Below are 17,582 nucleotides of genomic sequence, written 5' to 3'. Positions count from 1 at the left end.
GTCCAGTCTCAAAAACTAAATTGTACAAACCACAAATGAACTCTCAGTGAAAAAAAAAGTAATGAATATCAGACATATTTAAAAGTAAATTCTATCATACGTTGAAAAAACATTGAATCCCAATAATATATATATATATATTGCAAAATTAAGGATAACAGAGCTCTGACTAAATTTCTTTTTGAAACAAATATGGGCCTTATGTCAAAACCATGGAGTGATAAAGAAGAGAAAGAAAACTTTAGGTTAACACCTTTAATGAATATCAATACAAAATATATAATAAAATATTGGAAAAGAGACCACAACATCAAATTAAAGAGATGACCACTATGACCACATTTGATTTATATATAAATGGAGGGTGAATTTATTATTGGTACAACTATTATCAAAATCGATCACATCAGTAACAAAAAATAAAATCACATTATTATATCAATAAAAACAAAAGTCTCTTGAGAAAATACAACGCTCCCTTTTAAAAAAAAGAATACTCAAAATCATAGGAATAAACCAACTGCTTCTTTTTTTGGCAAGGTAATCAGAGTTTAATGTGACCCTGGGTCACACAGCTGATAAGTATCAAGTATCTGAGTCCTGAGTTGAACTCAGGTCCTCCTGACTCCAGGGCCTGTGCTCTCTTCACTGTATCATCTAGCTGCCTCTTTTTATTTTATAATTATATTTTATAATTATATAATTTTAAACTTAAATACAGAATAAGAAAAGAAAAAACACATTGCCATGTACACAGCCGAACATGAGAGGATTCAACATGAAGCAATGAATTTCCATTTCAAGAAAGAATCTGTAATAAATACTACACGTTGTGTTGAGAGTTGTCCATTTTTTCTTTATTGTAGGTTTCATGTTGCTCTCTGCTGTTCACTTTTTACTTCATTCTTTTCCCCCTTCCTCCTCCCTCTCCCCCAAGAAGGCTACAATTAAGCACACACACACACACACACACACACACACACACCACACACACACCACACACACACATACATATATATACATAGATATCCATGATCATACATATATACACATTCATATGCATCTGTGTAAGACTGTAGTATACTTGTTTATGTTCTATTTCTCTGAAAGTGGATAACGTCTTCCTTTAGAAGTCCAAGTCTTTCCACATTTTTCTAAATCTACAACTCATCATTTCCTACACCACAGCAATATTCCAACATTATACTGTCTAGTTATTTTAAATGGTCTAAACGATATTGATTAACGTGGCTGACATATGTATAGTTTCCCTGTTTTTCTCTTTTGATTAAAACTATTTTAGCTTTAATCCAACTATTTCTAATATGGCAATCAATATTTATCTAAAACTAAGAGCTAGTATTATCTGTAATGAAGAAATGTTAGAGGCCTTTTCAATAGGATCACATAGTTGTTCATTTCTGTATTTGTTACCACTCTTATTTGATATAGTTCCAGGAATTCTATCTATATCAATAAGAAAAGAAAAATAAATTATTGGAATAAGTATAGGGAAAGATTAATAAAATTATGGATTTTGTCAATCATGTGATGAACCTTGTTATTGTTGAGTCATTTTCAGTTGTGTCTGACTCTTCATGAGTTCCCTTGGGATTTTCTTGGCAAAGATCCTAGAGTGGTTTGCCATTTCCTTCTCCAGCTCATTTTATGCCCAGTTGACTTGGGTTTTACTGACCCCTCCCCTCCCTTCTTCCCCTTCCCTCTCCTTCCCTTTCCCCTGTCCTGTCCTGTTCTGTCCTGTGCTGTCCTGTTCTCTCCCAAAACCTTAAACTTTCTGCACTCTGAAAACTGGGACTCCAAAGGGCCCCTGCCTAAGGGCTCCTCTGGACCCTCCTACCTTTAGAGTGATTATCACTAGTAACTGTTGCTGTTTCCCACCCAGCCTGATGTCTTTCTTTTTCTTGACCTCATTAAAGGGGCCATGCCCTGGCCACCTCTTAAACAGGCCTATTTAATGAATGGGCATTGCCTCACCCTAAGTGAGTACCTGCAAAGACCTTGGCCTAAAGGGCCCAATGTCTCCCAATACATCCTGGGTCATCTCCAGTCATCCTGAGGAACATCTGGTCACTGGATTCAGATGGTTCTGGAGGAGAAGTGAGGCTGGTGACCTGCACAACCCTCCCTCACTCAAAAGAAAGTCAAGTGCAGGTCATGTCATCATTTCTCTCTTGGCGTGGTCTTCTTCCACAACGAAGGACAATTATGGATGGGGAAATGAAAGCAAACAGGGTTATGTGACTTGTTCAGGGTCACACAGCTAGAAAGCATTTGAGGCCATATGTGAACTCAGGAATATGAGCCTTGCTGCCTCCAGACCTGGCACTCTATCCATTGCACCATGTAGCTTCTGTGATGAACCTAAAAAACTCTGAAAATTAATTACAGCAGTTATTGGCTGTAGGAAAGTAGCAGGATATAAAATAAGCTCACAAATATTGTCATCTGTTTTTGTATATTATTAATAAAACTACTAGTTAGAGATTAAAAAGGGAATTTATGTCATGATAATTATAAAACTTATAAAATATCTAGGAGTCTACCTATCAAGAACTACATATAGGAATTTTATGAACATATTAGAGAAGACTCTAAGGCAAGTTCAGATAATTAAAGAAATGCCAATTGTTCATAGTTGAGTTATAACAACACGATAACAGTGCTACCTAAATTATTTTATATATTCAGAGGCATGCCAAGCTTTTAAAACATTTCCTTATAGAACTAGAAAAATAATAACAAAATTCATCTGAAGAGAAAAAAGTCACTAATCTCAACTGAAAAAAATGGGGTGAGGTTAGTACTAAGGAACGGGTCCTAGCAATATCAGATCTCAAAATATTACAAAATAGTAATTATCCAAAGTATTTGATACTGCTAAAAAATACAAGCCAATTTGTGAAATATTAGGTACTTAAGACCCAGAATCAATCAAATGTAATAGCATAGTATTCAATAAGTCCAGGAATCTCAGCTACTGTGCCAAGGACTTGGTATTTGACAGAACTCATGGGAAAACTAGAAAATAGTCTCTCAGAAATTAATTTCACTTACTATTCTATTCCACAGTATTCTCTAAATGGAATACAGGACCTAGATACAAAAGGTCTTATCATAAATACATTAGAAAAGAATCAAAAGGGATACTTTCCACAAATATGAATGAGGGAAGAATTTCTGACCAAATAAGAGATAGAGAAAATTACATGAGATAAAATGGACAGTTTTGATTATATGAAATTGAAAACTTTCTGTACCAAAAAAGCAATATTGCTAGAATTAGAGGGGGAACAGTAACTGGGGAAAAAAATCTTTGCAGCAAATTTCCTTGATAAAAGTATCATTATAAAAATGTATAAGGATCTACATATATATATATTCCTATTAAATAAATTTTTGCCTTAGTCATGTTGAATAGAAGAATTAAAATGAATGGGAGAAACCATAAAACCAAACAAAACATAATACAAAAGAAAATGGTCTGCTTCATTCTGCAACCCAGTTGCATAGTTCTTTCTCTAGACATGGAAGGCGCTTTGCCTCAAAAGTCCATTGGGGATCACCTCCTGAAAGAAACCTGAACAGAGAAACTCCTAGGAATATTATGGCCAAATTTCAGAGTTCCCAGATCAAGGAGAAAATACTGCAAGCAGCTAGAAAGAAACAATTTGAGTACTTGGAAATACAATCAGGATAACACAGGACCTGGCAGCTTCAGCATTAAGGGATTGAAGGGCTTGGAGTGGGATATTTCACAAGTCAAAGGAACTGGGATTGAAACCAAGAATCACCTATCTAACAAATCTGAATATAATACTTCAAGGAAAAAAATGGTCATTCAGTGATGTAGACGACTTTCAAGAATTCATGTTGAAGAAAAGACCAGATCTGTATTTAAAAATTTGACTTCCCAAGAAAAGAATCAAGAGAAGCATGAAAAGGTAAACAGAAAAGAAAAATCATAAAAGACTCTCTAAAGCTGAACTGTTTACATTACTACATGGAAAGAAAATATTTTTAACTCTTGAATCTTTTCTTAGTATTTGGATAGTTGAAGAGATTGTACATACACACACACACACACACATACACACATAGATAGAGAGAGAGTACAGGGTGTGTTATATCAGAAAAGATGATATCCATACACAAATAAAATAAAATAATATAAGAATTAAGGGGTGAAGGAGGAAAATTCCGGGAAGAGAAAGGGAGTAATGGAATGGGGCAGGCTATAACTCATAAAAGAGATAAGAAAAATCTTATTCAGTGGAGGAGATAAGGGAGAAGGGGAGAGGGGAAAAAATAAAGCTACTCTCCCCATATGTGGCTGAAGGAGGGAATAACATGCTCACTAAATTTGATATGAAAATTTATATCACACCACAGGAAAGTAGGAGAGGAGGCAACAAGTGGAGCAAGGGGAATGTTAGAAGGGAGGGCAAATGGGAGAAGGGAGTCGCTAGAAATAAACACTTTTGAGAAGGGACAAGATCAATGTGAGGGGCGGAATAAGGGGGGATAGGGTAGGACAGAGGGCAATATAATTAGTATTACACAACATAATTATTATGGAATTCTTTTGCAAAAGAACACATATTTAGTCTGTGTTGAATTGCTTCCCTTCTTAGTGGTGCTGGGAAGGGAGGAGGGGAAGGAGAGAAGTTGGAATTCAAAGTATTAGAAACAAATGCTGAGAATTTTTATTGCATATATTTGGGAAATAAGAACTACAGGGAATGGGGTATAGAAATTTATCTTGTCCTGCAAGAAAAGAGAGAAGATGGGGATAGGAGAGGGATAGAGTGTGATGGAGGGGAGGGTACATTGAGGGAAGGAATAATCACAACGCAAGGCATAAGGAAGCAGGGGGAGGGGAGTGATGGGGAGAAAAATTGGACATGTTACAAAGTGAGGTAAAACAATTAGTATTAAAACAGTAGACTGAATTAATTACTGAGAATAAATCAATGACATCTTTAGTTTGGAGAAAAGAATTTCAGTCTAAATTTCCTAGAGGAAGGTAACCTCGGGTAAAATTTGGCATTGATGGAAAAGTCAAAGTTTTAATGGTAAATTTGATTTTATGATTGCCATTTACTCAGGAACCAGAACATGTGTAGAAAGGCATGTAAGCCACGTAAGACTTGCCTCAAAAGATGTTCCTTAGCCAAAGTGAAACTATAATCATATTTGAAACATGGTATTGGAACTTGCCATTTTTAAATGCTATGGGACTATTAAGTGACTGTTCTTCTGAGTCTAACGCCAGGTATGGGTAGCAAGAGAGGCGATCTGAGCCTCCAATCCATGATGACAGTAAGCTGATGAGATGCTGGTATGAACCGCATAAGGTGATCTCAAGGGAAGGATAGGAGAGCGACTGTTCAGCATGGGCTGAGGTGGGATTCTCCTGACTCAGTTTTTCCACTGACATCTGGCAGATTTTAAGCCTGACTGAATGCAAGTGGATAATCCAATCCTTCCTGGAATTGACATGAAGTTGGAGAGATATTGTATCCCTGCAATATCCCTACTCTTGGTGGCAATTTCCTATGGTCAAAAGATTTGTAAGCTTAATACCAGATCTATTCAATTATAGATTATTGGTAGGGGAACATCCGAGGTTGTCCAAAATTAAGCTATTAGGCATAGGACTTTAGACCAACAACATTAAGTTAGGGTCCTTTAATTCTTAGTAATACTGTGGAGACAATTAGGTCAAGAGCTTGTGAAGTTAGCAACATAAATATTATTTGTGTCTCAGTTGGTTAATGTTTAAAAAAAAAATCTTTTGTGGTTGTGGTCCATATTGTAAATGCTTTAAAAAGAAGTATCACCTGACCAAAAGTTTGAATTGCTTTATCTGTTATAAACTGTGTTAAAAATAAATTTTAAAAAAGTCCATTGGGAACTTTCTAGGTCCTGGCATTGCTATGAAGGACTAAGTCTACCAGAAAAATTCCTTGCTCGCTGTGGCTGTGTACAAAGTTCTACTCCTTTCACTCAGCATCAGTTTGTATAAGTCTTTCCAGGCCTCTCTGAAGTCTTTCTGTCCATCATTTCTTATAGCACAATAGTATTCCATTACATTCATATAATTTAATAGGAAGGTATGTATAGAACCTATATAACGTTGCATGCCATCTCAGGGAGGGAGTGGGGAGGGAGGGAGGGAGGAAGGAAGGGGATGGATAAGGAAAAAATCTAAGATGTGGAAGTGATTGTAGAATTATTATTAAATGATTTTTAAAATGTGTAAGAAATTGATCCAAATATATATGAAGAAGTGTCGTTTCCCAGTAGACAAAGGGTTAAAAGATATGAACAAGCAGTTCTCAAAGGAAGAAATCTAAACTTTCAATAGTAACATGAAAAAAACAGCTCACTAATCAGAGGAATGCAACGTAAAGCAACATCAGGGTTCTTATACCCCTCAGATCGGCAAAGATGACCAAAATTGGAAATATGATTGTTGAAGAGAAAGAGACACATTGGTATCAGACTGGTGGGGCAATGAATTGGCTCAGTCGTTCTAGAAAGTATTTTGGAATTATACCCTAAGAGTCACTCAATGGTGCATATCCTCTGACCCAGTGATAGGGTCCTAATGACTCAGTGTTAGGTCCGTAGCAGAGAATTGGAAGCAAGATGAGTTCCCTTCAACTGGGCAATGACTGAACAAATTAGATCACATGAATGTAATAGGATATTATTTCATCATAAGAAATAATGACAGGGATAAATTCAGAGAAACCTAGGAAGACTTGTGTTAATTTATTTAGTGTGAAAGGAGAAGAACCAGAAGAATTTATACAGTGAACACAATAGAAATATTTAAGAACTGTGATCAATGCAGTGAATGGGCAATTGTGACTCCAGAGCACTGATGGTGAATCGTATTTCATTCTTTTTGGTAGAGGTGATATGTAGAGCAACTAGGTGACAGTGGCTAATGGACTGGGCTTGGAGTCAGAGAGACTCATCTACTTTAGTTCAAACCTGACCTCATACACTAACTAGCTGTGTGATTCAGTGTGTGACTTTCAGGCATATCACTTAACCCTGTTTGTCTTAGTTAAGAACATCCATGAAATAAGCTGGAGAAGGAATGGAAAAGCCTGTTAGTATCTTTGACGAGAAAACCCAAAGTAGGGTCATGATGAGTCAGACACGACTGAAAAATGACTGAGGTGATGTATGAGTAACTAGAGGTTCAGTATCAGACGTAGATTTACCAGTTACAGTCAATGCTTAGATTTGTTTTGTTTGGCTAATTTGTTATGAGAGAAGTCTTTTTTGGTGGAGGAGGGGGAAGATCTGGGGAAGGTAGTTGAGGTAGTTACAGGGATACCAACGAAAAAGAAGCTGGGAAAAAAAAGCAGTGTCAATGAAACAATTTTAAAAATATACAGAAGAGAGCATGAAGTTCAGAAGGGAATACAAACAGGCATCCTAGTCTAAGAACTCATTAGTTAAATTTAATATATTCCGAGATTTATATACTTAATTTAATATATACTTAAAAAACCCAATATATACTTAAAAACCCAAATTTAGGGTGTCATATTCTTTTTATAGGGAAGTGTTAACATCTGTTGATATTTGACAAGTTTGAAACAATAAAAAAGAAAATTTAGAAATTAAAAAGCACAATTTGGGATTTCCATCCTTTAAATCACCTTTAAACACATTCTGTGTCCCATATTCCCCACCATCCTACACTTTTTGCAGGATACCTAATGTGAACCTGAGTGATGAAAAACTGTCTTAACAGTGTGACATTTAAAAGGTTTAAGAGACATAATTTTGGGGTAATTAATCATTTTATGAATAATGCTAGTATTTTAATAAAGGAGATCAGTAGCACTCTCGAAAACCAAATACCCATGGACACAGGCTCAAAGCTTATTTGGCCTTCGAAAAGTGGGTGTTCCAGAGGGTGGCAATCAACTCTGATTGGTTAATAAGTAGGGAGAGAAAATGAATATTACAATGAGGGACTAGACCTATTCTAATAAACTTTGATTATGTCATTTATTTCTAAATTGCTCCTAAACCTTGGTCGATTTAATCAAAGAATTTATCCCCACCTAAACCTGAGTAGAACACAGTGGGATTAAATTCCTTGTAAGGTTGGGTGGGGGTCTGACCAAGACTGAGGAAAGTTCATTCAACCTCATTATCAGTAATCCTTTCCATCAACTGAACTCTGAAATGAGGACTATAGAAAAAGGGGAAATTCTGGAGCTCCTCAGATCATTGGTTATTAATAATCATTAGTGGAAATTATAAGCACAAAAGGCAGTGTGGTGGAGTGGGGAGAGGCCCTGGCTCCTTTCTGATTCGTCATCAGAAGCCATCTATTCTGGTACCTGTGGAACTTGAAGCAAATCATGTAACTGCTCTGTAACTCAGTTCCTTTATCTGTAATCTTATGCTTCTAGCTTTAGAAATTCTTTTTAGTAGAATGCCCTCTTTTTTACATGACATGGAATATAATTTTCTCTTTAATAACAGTTTCAGCTGTTTTCCTTGCAAACTTGCTCCAAAAAGCTCACATTTTCTCTTGCCAAGGCCAGTGCTCTTATTTCCATTCTCTGTGAATGAGTGTTCCATTTTATAAAGTAAATACTCTTCCCTCTTACCACCTGCTGACATGCTTTTAATTGCTGCTAATGCTGGAGAGTTTTCTGCACTTACTTATTCCTTGGTCAGAATGCTGTGACAGGCCTACTCTGTGAGCTCATTAGGACCAGCTCTTCCATACGTCAACAGCTTTTTAACTGTTCACTTTGAACTTATTCCAGTTAGTTCTTTTACGTGAACTTCAGAAAAGATCTCAAGTTAATTTGCTGCTCAAACATCTTATGGTTCATTGAATTGTTTTTCTTCCTAGCTATTTCTATTTAGCAACCAAAGAGCTGCTTTCCTACATTTGGATTTTATTTGCTTTCTCAAGAGTAAAGAAGACCAATAAACCCTTCAAAATCCATAACCATGATATTCATTTATGGGCATATGGTCAATAGAGAAGGAAGGGACTTACATGACAATTTCAATAGCTTCCAAAGGAAGCAGTTATCCTGAGGAAACCTCTGTCTCTCAGGTTGTCAGTGAATGACATGTTTCTCTCTTTCCCAGTTTCAGTTCTCCTCTTGGTAATATTTCTTATGAAGACTTGAAAAGTCTGGAAAGGAAGATGATGATGATATTCCTTTATGATAATACAGCACATTGATTTTCTTGAATAATTCAATTCTACAAACATTTGTTAAGACTACCCTTACTATCTGTTAAGCACTGGGGGAAAAGGACAAAAATGAGCTAGTTCTTGACCTAAAACAGCTTCATTCTACACAATGTACTGAGGGATATAATATGTAGACATATAGTATACTAGAATGTAATATAAGGAGAAAGTATTAACTGGTGGAATTAGGACAAGTATAATAAAGTTGATTGTATCTAAGCTAAGCCATGAAGAAATGTAAGGAATCAGAAAGACAAAGATGAAGAGAAAGTGAGTGCAGATTATACTCACACACACATGCATATGTATGTATATAGGTAGGTATACATATACATACATACCTACATACATACATACAGCTGGACTGTTGCATTTGAGGAATAGATAATACCCAAGTTTGCTGAATCATAGAGTATATGAAGGGAAGTACTATGAAATGAGACTGGACAGGTAAGTTGGAACCACATGGTAAAGTATCTTGAATGGGAGGCTAAGGAGTTTTATACCTTATTCTAAAAGGTAAAACTTGAATGACTAGAATCTTTTGAGGACAGTAAAATAGATAGTTTCTTCCTTAGGATTGACTAAACTTTCCAAATGACTGGAGATAAAGTGGTATCTTAGTCTCAATTAGAGTTTTTAAATAAAGCATTACCTTTGTCAACTTTAGTCTTTCAGATATCTACTATCATTAATAATATTTAGATACTTTACAGACTCTATGACCTTGGTATGAGTTTGTTACTCTGTGAGTATAAATCATAACCACTCATTTCAGGTGAGTCATGTATTTTGCTCTATAACTAAAGGGCATAAAGAACCAGAGATTCTTGGTTGGTCCCTGGGTCACAGCTCAGGGGTATGTGGTGAAAAGGGAAGGGAGGATAAAGAGCTCTACCAAAGTGGACACACCATGGAACAAGGAAAGAACTCACTACTATTCACTCTATCTTCCATATAAAAAAAGAGGACAGAATCTTCTCTCACTCTCCATCTTTTGGACTTGTTGGAACACTGAATTCTGCCTTGGACTTGAGGGGAAGGGAATTTCTTTCTTACTTCTCAGCTGCAACTATAAAAGCCACATATGGTTTGTTGTTGTCCTTCATCTTTGAAGAGGACCAAAATGACATCACCATAATAAAGTGAAATTTCAGCGTGTTGGACTGTGGCTGATCAGACCAATACGAGCTCGGAATGCTCTACCACAGTTTGGGCACAGATAGTCCGTGTGAATATTTGTAGTGGATATCCCAAATCTGTGCATCCTGTGTTTACTTTGTGCTGTCTCAGTTCTGCTTTGCTCAAAGAGCACAGCACCCTTTCTGATCACGGCAAGCTGAGCTGTCCTGTGCCAGTGTCTCCCACGTTGCACAGTCAAATCTAAAGTTCTTGAGACAGACATTGAGATGTCCTTTTATTGCTTTCTTCTGGTCACCATGTGATCACCTGCCCCATGCAAGTTCTCCATAAAATAGTCTTTTTGGCAAGCGTACATTTTGCATTCGAACAACGTGGCCAGCCCATCAGAGTTGTGTTCTCTGAAGCATAGTTTGAATATTTGGCAGTTCAGCTCGAGTAAGACTTCAGTGTCTGGTACCTTATCCTGCCAGGTGATCCTCAGAATCTTCCTAAGACAATTCAAATGGAAGCAATTCAGTTTCCTGGCATGGCGCTGGTAGACTGTCCATGTTTCACAAGCATACAGCAATGAGGTCAGTACTACGGCTCTGTAGACCTTCAGTCTGGTAGTCAGTCTAATATCTCTTCTCTCCCAAATTTTCTTCAGAGCCTCCCAAACACTGAGTTAGCTCTGGCAATGCATGCATCAACCTCATTGTCAATGTGTACATCCCTGGAAAGTACACTACCAAGGTAAGTGAACTCATCCACAGCATTCAAAACTTCTCCATTTGTTGTCACCGATGGTACCACATATGAATGGTGTGGTGGTGGCTGATGGAGCATGTGTGTTTTCTTGGTGTTAATTATTAGGCCAAAATTAGCACAGGCAGCAGAGAATTGATCCATACTTTGTTGCATCTCAGCTTCAGAGGCTGCATTGAGCGCACAATCATCTGCAAACAGAAAATCATGCACCAACACTCCCTCCACTTTGGTCTTGGCTTGTAGCCTTTTCAGATTGAAGAACTTACCATCAGTACAGTAGTTGACCTTGATGCCATGTTCATCTTCTTTGAAAGCATTTGTCAACATGGCTGAAAACATCATGCTAAAAAGCACAGGAGCAAGCATACAGCCCTGTTTCACTCCACTGGTGACTGGGAAAGCACAAGAGCATTGTCCACTATCTAGAACCCAGGCAAACATGTCATCATGAAATTGATGTACAATATTGATGAACTTCTCCAGGAAAATAAATTTTGACATAATTTTCCATAAACCCTCATACCTAACAATGTCAAAGGCCTTGGTCAGATCTAGAAATGTTGTGTACAGACCTATGTTCTGCTTCTGACATTTCTCCTGGAGGTGTTGGGCAGCAAACACCATATCAACTGTTCCTCAGCCCTTTCTGAAGCCACACTGGCTCTCAGATATATGACCATCTTCCAGGTGAAGGATCAGACTATTAAGGAGGACTCTAGCAAGAATTTTGCTAGAGTGACTAAAAGAGAGATCCCTCCGTGATTGTCGCAGTACAATCTATTCCCTTTACCTTTACAGAGATGGACAATGGAGGCATCCTTGAACTCCTGGAGGATAGCCTCCTCTTGCCATATAACCTGGAAAATTTCAGTCAGCTTTTGTATGAGCAATGGTCTCCCTACCTTGTAAATCTTGGCTGGAATAGAATTGGCACCAGGTGCTTTGCCACATGAAAGGAGCCTAATGGCCCTCAAAACCTCTTCTTCAGTTGGAAGTTCAGCTAAGGAGGGATGGACTTCAACCTGAAGTAAATGGTCAATGGTCTCAGCATTGATTGATGATGGTCTGTTGAGAACATGGAAGTGTTCAGCCCATCTCTCTAGGATCATGTCCTTATCACTAATCAATGTAGCTTCATCAGCACTGAGTAGCTGTGATGCACCACAAGTCTGGCTCAAAAATAGCATTCATGCTATCATGAAAGCACTTTGGATTATTACTATCATGGTAAAACTGAATTTCATCGGCCTTCTTACTCAACCAGGAATCCTGCATCTCTCTAAGCTTTGCTTATGTTTTGCTTTTGATGGAATTAAATGCTGCCTTCTTAGAGGTGGATGAACTATCCTGCTGGTAAATCCTGTGGAGTTCTTGTTTTTCATTTAGCAGCTTCTGAATTTCCCCATCATTTTCGTTAAACCAGTCTTGGTGTTTGCAAGTGTTCTGACCCAGATGAGCAAAGGCAGTGCTGTACATCAAATCTCTGAAAGCTGCCCACTCCTTTTCTGCTCCACTGTTGCCAACTGTGTGTTGACTCAACTTTCCCTCCAAGTTAGCAACAAACTGTTCACATTCAGAGAAGAGCTCTAATTTGTTGACATTAATTCTTCTGTTGATTCCTTCTGAATTTAGCTAGTTTGGCCCTTGGAATGCAAGAAGTATTTTGTCAGCCCTTTACTTCAAATGTTCCATCTTCATGAAATCCGGTAGCACTTACATTACATTAGCATAACCTTTGAGAATCCAGGGCCACTTTCATACCATGATGAGGTATCATTTGCCTTGGGGGCAGTGCTTTTGATGAATGCAAATATTTAGCTTGGAAAGGACAAGTCTATGAACAGTCCAACACTTTGCACCACATTGCCTTTGTCACTCTCACATCTTGTCTGTCTTTTCTTACAATCACATAGTCTATTAGATGCCAATATTTGCTGTGAGTGCATCCATGAAGTTTTATTGCATTTGGTAAATGGAATACAGTGTTGGTGATGAGAAGGTCATGCAGTGCACAAGTCTTCAGCAGCAAGTGACCATTACTGTTGCTGTTTCCAAATCCATTCCTCCCTAGGACTCCCTGCCAAGTCTGGTAGTCTGAGTCTATTCTAGCATTAAAGTCGTCCAGAATTATAAGCTTGTCCTCTTCTGGCACATTGACAATAAGGGTCTCTAGGTCTTCATAAAATTTTTCTTTGACTTCATCAGGGTTTGTCATGGTGGGAGCGCAGTCCTTCCTCAATTTGTAAAACATGAAATATTTTGATTAATGAGTGAAATAAGATGGCACCACATAGGAACTATATTGAGATTCATTGAAATAGCCAGACATGCCTGTGTGCAAGTATATATACACACATACATGTATATGTATGTATGTATGTATGCATACATACATTTCAGGTAGGGAGTTCCAGTAAATATATTAGTCTATAGTCGATAATATATTAATCTACATATTAGTCCTTGAGAGAATTGCCTTGGGGGGGAACACATAAGAGGGAACCACTTGGACGTTAGTGGCAGTTTTTAAATTATCATTAGACCATCTGAATGTCACAGTTTCTAAAACAAAAAAATGAAAGGAGCCTGGATATCATATTTCAAGAAGTCATGAAAAAAAACTGTCTGCCTGTATTAGAACAGGAAGAAATCTTCTAGGCTTAAAAAAGAATTAATTATTGTAATTATATTGTAATTATTGCAGTAACATTAGATTTTTAAGTCTAAGCATGAGCCCATGGGAAGAGGTAGGGTACAAGCTCAGCTCCCATGGAAAGTGAGCCATTTCAGTAAATTAGGGAATTCTTCCAGATTGCCCTTATTATAGAGAATTTACAGGATCATAATAAGAGGGTAAAATGTAAATAAAAAGAATCTACTTATAACTTCCTGAAAGAAACCCTGAAACAAAGTCTCCCAGGAATGTCATAGCAAAGTTCAGGGTTTTCAAGTTAAAAACAAATATTGTAAGCAGTCAGAAAGAAAGAATTCAGTTAGGATTATACAATATTTAACAGCTACTACCTTAAAAGAGCAGAGAACATGGAATATGATATTCCAAAAGGTAAATCCTATAAGCTTCCAACCAGGAATAACTTAGCTAGCAAAACTGAATACAATACTTCTAGGGAGAGTGGAAAATAGATCTTTAATGAAATAGAAGAGTTCTAAGAACCCCTGATGAAAACATCAGAACTGAAATACAAACACAAAAATAAAGAGAAAAGATTTTAAAAAAGTGAACAATTGAAAGGACTTTAGGTGGATGAAATGTTTATATTTTAGTGGGATAAAAGATGATACAAATGACATCTAATAATCTTAATGTCATTAGGGATCATGAAGTGAGTCAAATAAGACAGAAAATTAGACATGCTAGACATCTGATTATTACTGAATGGCAATATGAAGGAGTTTACTATTTTTCAGTTGCACATGGAACCTTTACAAAAAGTGACCATGTATTAGGGCATTAAAAACCTCACAAATACAAAAAAAATAGAAATATTAAATACATCCTTTATTGATCACAATGTGGTAAATGTTATTTTCAGTAAAGGACTTTGATAAAAGAAGTAATTAATTAGAGGATCAAAGAACAAATAATAGATACTATAGATAACTTATTAATGATAATTATAACAATAACATAGCATACACATATGTTTTTGGATTTAACTTAAGCAGCCCTTGGGAAAAATGGATATTTCTTAACACTTTCATCCACAAAAGAAAGAACAGATAAATTAATTGAGCATCCAGCTTAAAAAAAAACAGAAATATTGGAATCCTGAAAATCAAAGATTAATATAATTTTTAAAAATCCATTTAAATGATAAATGCTGGTTTTCTGTTATAATCAATAAATAGAAACACTATTAGCTTATTTTATTTTTTTAAAGAAAGAGAGATTACTGGGGTGAGAAATGAAAAAGAGAAATCACAATAAATATGGAAGAAATAAAAGACCACTAAATTCCAAGTTAATCAATTATATAAATAATAAAATAATTAAAAGCAATTTAAATGAAATGCATGAATATTTTTAAAAATGTAAAATGTTAAGCTTAATAGAACAAGAAATAAATAATTTAAATAGCCCAGTCTTGGAAAAATAATTTGAACAAGCCCCATAAATAAACTCCCAAAGAAAAAAATTTCCAGGATCAGATGAATTTAAAAGTGAATCCTATTAAGTATTAAAAGAATAATTAATTTTTACATTACATTGTTTAAAAGTTGCGAAAAGAAAGGATCCTACCAAGTTCTTTCCATGAAACAATATGATCTTGGTATCCAGGTTAAAGAGAGACAAAACTTGAGAAAGAACACCATGGATCAATATCTTTAATGGAAATAAATATAATTTTTTATGTTAACAAAGAGGCTGCAGAAACATATTGCAAAGATCATATACTCTAGCTATGTTGGATTATACCACTGTGTAGGCTTGCTTCAATATTAGAAAAACTATAAACATAATTAAACATATTATAGGAACAAAATCATATCAATATGTGCAGAAAAAGCTTTTCCAAAATATTATACTCATATATTAAGAAAATAACTAGAAAACATAGGAATAGATATATCTTTAATTAATCTTGTAAATGGTATATTTCTTAACCCAGGACCTAGTATTTTATGTAATGAGAACAAGCTAGAATCTTTCCCAGTAGGATCAGGAAGAAATCAATGGTGTCCATTTTCAACATTACTAGTCTATATAGTTTAAGAAAAAGAATGAAGTAATAAGCATAGACAAAGTAGAAACAAAATTATCACTTTTTAAAGATGATATCATGTTATACTTACAGAAACCTAGAGTAAAATGAAAATGAATTTAAACAATAAGCAAAGTAGCAGGATATGAAGTAAATCCACATAAATCATCAGCATTTCTATACATTACTGAAGTAATCTCCACAGAAAGAGATGCAAAGGGACATTCCGCTCAAAATAATGATAGAATGTATAAAATGCTTGATTTTCTATGACAACACACAAAGGAATTTATGTTAATACAACTTACAAAACACTGTCTACAGAAAAAGAGACTTTATTGGAAAAAATATTAATTACTCATGGGTTTGTTGTTATTGATAAGCTAATGTAATATAATAAATATAATACAAATGACTACTGCTTAATTTAATTTATTTATTCAATGTGACACACATCAAAGGAGCAAAAGGATTGTTCTATAAAGTTGGAAAAAATAATTATATTCATTTGGAAGAACCAAAGTCCAGAATATCAAGGAAAGTAATGAAAAAAGTAGGAGGGGAGGGGCATCAAAATGATTTTGTACTTCTTAAGAAATAGAGAGATCAATGTAACAGATTTGGTGTACAATATACAGAAGTAAAACAAAACAAAACCAAACCTAGTAGCCTAGTGTTTGATAAAATCAAAGACCTCAGTTTGCTTGGGTAAGAACTCACTTTTTGACAAAAATTGCTAAGAAAACTAGATAACAATCCAGCAGAATTGGAAAATAAAGTGATATGAGAGAAATGATTGTTAATATCCAATAATTTGGGGAGATCCAGAGTTTTCTCCTTTTTCCAAAGTCCTGATTTTAAAAAATTCAGTCTCTTGAAGGACATCACTGATAATGAAATTGGACTAACTGCTATTGTGTTATATTCAGGCATAGGTAGGGCATATATTTGTTGAATAAATTGCCAAAAGCTTGAGGTGGTCTGAGTATAGAGATGTCTTTCATAATAGCAAGGGTAATATGATGTCACTCGGCCCCTCATTGAATACCTACTCTTCAAAGGGTATATAAACTGTGAGCCTGCCACCATAATTGTCTTGAGTCTAAGAAAGATGGCCAAATAACCATCCTTTTATTAATAACATGTTGACTTTATTAATAAAAAGATTAAATTACCCAGAAACTATGCCTCTTGAACCTTTTTAATCATGAACCTTTTTAATCATCACAGATCACATCATTTGGGGAGTGACTGAACAAATAATGCTCCATCAATGCAAAGAAATGCTATTCTAACATAAGAGAGGATGAAAGGGATGGTTTTAGTGAAACCTGGAAAGACTTATATGAACTGATACAGAGAGGAGTGAACAGAAGAAGAACAATTTCTCCTATAACAACAACATTGTAAAGGCAAACAATGTAAATAGACTTAAGAACTCTCATCAGTACGATGACCAATCATGATTCCAAAGAACTGAAGAATGCTACTCATACCCTAGCAGAGAAGTGATGGATTCAGGATGCAGATTGAAACACACACACACACACACACACACACACACACACATATACACATACATACATATATATGTACACACAAAGACATACAGAAATATATATATACACATATACATACACATACTTATCAAAACAAGGACTTGTTTTGCTTGACTCTTCATATTTGTTAGAGAG

Source organism: Notamacropus eugenii, chromosome 6, assembly GCF_028372415.1.
Source record: "Notamacropus eugenii isolate mMacEug1 chromosome 6, mMacEug1.pri_v2, whole genome shotgun sequence".
Classification (NCBI taxonomy): Eukaryota; Metazoa; Chordata; class Mammalia; order Diprotodontia; family Macropodidae; genus Notamacropus; species Notamacropus eugenii.
The sequence above is the reverse complement of the archived record's forward strand: the minus strand, read 5'-3'. Positions refer to the sequence as shown.